Source organism: Strongylocentrotus purpuratus, unplaced genomic scaffold, assembly GCF_000002235.5.
Source record: "Strongylocentrotus purpuratus isolate Spur 01 unplaced genomic scaffold, Spur_5.0 spur5_scaffold_5, whole genome shotgun sequence".
In the NCBI taxonomy this organism is placed as follows: Eukaryota; Metazoa; Echinodermata; class Echinoidea; order Camarodonta; family Strongylocentrotidae; genus Strongylocentrotus; species Strongylocentrotus purpuratus.
In genome coordinates this window covers 28694371-28699365 of record NW_022145611.1, presented here as the reverse complement: position 1 = coordinate 28699365, position 4995 = coordinate 28694371, and positions in this window count along the sequence as shown.

The following is a 4995-nucleotide window of genomic DNA, read 5'->3' as shown; positions in this document are numbered from 1 at the left end:
ATCAAAATGCGATGAGAAATATATCATGATTACTTATTAACATGTTTGATAGACTTTGTATTATCCGTTTGTTAGGTCAAGATCTTTGTTTTGCTGCACATGTTTTAGGATGCTTTATTTGAGAAGCCACGGGACAAGCCTATACAGTAAACATTGGGAAAATCTGAGTTAATATTAACCAGTAAGTCAACAAGACGGCATAACGAAATGTCTCTCGGCGGTATATTTATCTGCATAAACAACTACGATGACTAACAACAATGATATTCATTCAATCCGAACATGTCTATATTTTCCTCATTTTCAAGTGAAAAAAATAATGTTTGATAAGTCTGGTTTCTTGATTGCTATAGAAAAGGTGAATTCTTAATTCTAAAAAAAAAAAACGTTTACATAGTTCGGTATTATATGTTTTATGTAAGATATACAAGAATATATGATACAAAATGGTTGTAGTTATCTACACAATATAAAAAATTCTTCTTGTAATGGTAACGCATGAGTCAGTCAATTCAATTTCAATGAAAAGGTTGAGGGTTCGAATCCAATCGCCGACACTAGTCCCTACTATCGTCGAGACAGCTAAAATCTTTGATTTTCAAACTCCACCATAATTTTTTTTTTGATGCTTTAGTTTTTTACTACCTTGACAACGTGGATATAATGTCTTGATATGTTCGTTTACCAAATACCACCCGCCCCCCGTTCCCCATCCCCACCATCCGTGCACAAATTTACGACAAAACATTGCAAAAAGGCTCCTAAAATGTGAACCTCTTTCCTTCTTTCATGCTGTTCATGCTTTTTGAAACACCAGAACGTGTATAATATAATGTTTGATTAGCGTGAGTCCACAAGCTGAGGGGGCGGGGGCGGTATTGGAACGATTGGGGGTAGGGGCACCGGTCCGAGGGTTGCGGGAGATGTTCCAGGCGTCATCTTTTCTCTTCCTTTTACAATCTATTCTTTTCCTTCCTCTCCTTTCTCGCCTTTTCTTTCTCGTTGTTTTGTTTTTACCAATTCAATTAGGGGCACGTGCCCCCACTGTGATGCTGCATGTACATGTAGCTACGCTAGCTTTGATTATGTTGGTTTAAGCTGAGTAATACCAAGCACTATGTTTTATCTCGCTATTATGACCCGACAAACAACGCTGCTAAAACATTAATTGCTGTGATCTTTATTTTGCCTAAAATAACTAACAGGGCTGGTATAATACTAGTAGTAGGCCAGGGGCGTAAACATTAACCGCGGGTCGGGGGGGGGGGGGGGGGGGGAGGCGGGGCCCGGGATGGTGTGGCGGTTTATTTTAAATCAATGCTATACTGAATCGAAAGATTACTTTTGTCGCTAGACAATCGATGCAACCGACAGTGTTTTTAAATTTGAACGCCATAATGAAAACAAATACTTGGCCTCTGGTACGTGCAGGCGTGCCGGAAGCAGTTTTGGACTGGGGGGGGGGGGGGGGGGGGGGCATTCCCCCCTTTTATTCACCGGCTGGCTGACCCCCAAAATGCCCCCCAAAATGCCTCTTACCCCCCCCCCCCACACTTATTCACCGGCTGGCTGTTTCGCTGCTCAATATTTTCTCACGAATTTGGCCCCCTCTTTGGCCCCCTCCCCTGTCGTCGGCTGGATCCGCGTCCGGGCTCTTTTTTTGGGGGGGGGGGGAAAGAAAAATCTGCATCGCATGCAGGCCCCGCCGAACGTTTTCCAAAGTGGAGTATGACCGATCAGGTAGAGGCTAGCAAGCGAAGTGAGTGGCGTGGGGTCCAGGGGCTTTGCCCCGGAGTATAAGTACATGTATAAGTATATTTTTTGTTAGAAAATAAAAAATTTACTCCTTTACTGATGAAAATGCTTTTTTCGTTGTTTTTTTTTTGGGGGGGGGGGGGGGGCGAACGCCCCCTTTCTCCCCACTTTCGCTTTTGCTCTTTGTGCCCTGTTAAGGTCCATTCTCTTAATGCAAACAAATCAAAGTTAATCTCCTCTTTCCATTTTGATTTGCATGCGGAAGGAAAAAGAAAAGGCTCATCCACGCGGGAATACAACCAGCCCTAAAAAATGCCCCTAAAATAAATGGAGGTTAGTAATTGGTTGGATGAATTTCTTTTCTAGCATTAAAAAACTAACAAACAAACAATCATGGGCCTATATACATTAATGAAAAAAATATGGCTGGATAATTGTTGGCTTTCTGTTTTTTCTATTCATATAGGTTCAGCTGAGGGGGCCTAGCTAGGGGCTGCGTTTTGTTTTGTTTTTTTCTTAATGGAAAAAGCGGAAAATGCTTCCATCTCAAGCATGTTGGAGACGCGGATGGGAAGCGTATGCTTGAATATTCATCAAGACAGTAATTACTAGGCTAGCCGGATTTTTTTTTGCCAGACAGCCTGAGACAGGAAACCTGAGGGGATCTTTCACCCGCATCTAATCCCATTGATCACACGTGGGAGATTTGCATGTACAATTAAATTCATTCAATTCAATCAAGGTTTATTAAAGACAAGTCATGAATGGCAGTCATGGACAGAATTGTAGGCCTACATGCTTTTACAGTGCAAGTAAAATACAAAGCAAGTATATGAAATAATAACATGAGATCAGGAAAAATGGAATGAAATATAATGTGTACAAGCATAATTTGAAATTTGATTGGTGAAATGATATTAAAATGTATACGGAATTTAACATGACTGATTGATATTGATTCACTTTTAAAAATAACATAATATTACACAATTGAGCTTGGATTTGCATAGTGAAGTGAGATCACTATCCTGGAATCTCGTAATTTGACAAGAAAATCCTTGATACTTATATTGACGCTTCGTAATTTGTATTTGTTGGTTATCTGTGGCGGTAACCATGATTTGCACGGTAAATTCGTTTGTAGTGCAATATCTTTGGTGAGATTTTCTCTTCGAGTCACAAGCTAGGATTAGCAATTTCAGTCTTTCTAGAGCATTGTCAAAGTCAAACGACCGGAAAATAGAGGTAATACACAGTAGGTCTATGTACTCGATCAGGCGCGTACGCAGGGGGGAGGGGGGGGGGGGGGTGGGGGTTACCCCCCTTCATTTTTGTTATGTTTGTGTTTTGGAGGAAAAAAAACCCTTTCGTTTTTTTTTTAATAAAAAAGGTGACCTTACCCACCCCCCCCCCCACGGAATGAAATGTTGATCGGTCAAATTTTCAAATTTCGGGACCCCCCAAAAAGAGAAATGTCCTCTTACCCCCCCCCCCCCCCCCCCCACCCCGGCTGGCTGAGGCGTTGCGAAATTTTCGGCCCGATTTGAAATTGTTAACCCCCCCCCCCCCCCTTGAAAAAAATCCTGCATACGCGCATGGGTCTACTCCACAATTGGTCTATACGGTATACCGTATATGCACTTTTAACAAATCACACTCGGGTAGGTTATAAACTTTCAATATTTCTATCACTTTTCTTCATCAATTCAGTATCATGCGTATTCTATTTGAGGTCGTTTTTAATTAAAACACCAAGGATTTTCACAGTATTTACACAAGGTGTATTATATTATAACAAATGTGGTTAAGGGGTGGCTTGGAAAATGAGACGGACATATCGTAGAACATTTTGATGCATTTCAAGCTCATATCATTGCTATAGAAGTCCATGATTCAAGTAGTTCAATTTGGTGTTGTATATAATTGAGAAATTTGGGTATTCATTCTTCATTATTCTACATATTTGGAATAATTATGACAACGAAGTATCTCTGCAGGCATCAGGTTTAATAGATAGGCCTGATTTACTCGTTACCTGTCATGGGAATTTCCCTAACTAGCACATAAAGTTGTTATTGACTGGTACAAACATCTTCCTTGATATTAGGAATAGAGGAAGTACCTGCTCTAGTTTTGATTTCGATGGTATCTCCATATCCGTGTCAATATTTATAAATTAGCCGGCCAGCGCCCGCGGACGGTCGGGGCGCGCGGGCCGCGAATTTTTTTTTCCCAAACAGGTTTACCTATGAGAGTAAAATCCTGCCTCCTGATTGGTTCAGAGGTATACGCATCATGAATATTCATGACTGAGCTGAAAGATACTAGTAGTATTACGCATGCGCGTGACACAAGGTGAAGCTGCTCATGCAGCTCATATAAATCCAAGTTTGAGTTCGTTGATGCAGCGCAGCTATAGTACGTAGGCTATACACTGCATGCATGGATATGCATGCGCAGTGATTGGCTCTGAGTTATAACTTTTACATGAGCTAAAAAAAAAGAGACTAATACCGTGATATTAATTGTGTGTTGGTGTCAGTTACGGGTGATAATATTAAATGTTAGTCAAGATATCATGCTCAGAGCAACACAGTGGCTTTGACCCACATCCAACCATCTCATGTCGGACCATCCTGATAAGATAATTCATACCCCTTGTGTGTGTCTATTGTGTATTCTATTTCTTGACAGCTAGTGTGTGTATTTGTTGCTTATGTGTTTGTAAATACATGAGGGTGGGTGGGTGTGTGTTTATAGAGAGAGAGAGAGAGAGAGAGAGAGAGAGAGAGAAAGAGAGAGAGAAAGAGAGAGAGAGAGAGAGAAAAATAGTGTTTGTATGTATAGCCTATGTGTGAAATTAGAATATTAGTGTGTGTACTGTAAGTGAACTCTTTGAGAAAAAAAATCCGCAGTGTAAAACTATATAAACCAAGCACCAGAATAACCAGAAATGTTCACAAACAAACAGACCCCCCCCCCCCCCTTCCCCCCAAAAAATCCCCTCGCACCACAGCTAGCTCACATACATTTTGTACACCTAAATGGCCAGCAAAACTGAAGTCCACGCGCATGCGTAATACACATACATACTAGGCCGGTACTGCAGCTCAGCCACAGTGCTGAACTCAGCTCATGAATATTCATGACGCGTATACCTCTGAACCAATCAGGAGGCAGGATTTTACTCTCATAGGTAAACCTGTTTGGGAAAAAAAAATTCGCGCGCGGGGCCGGCTA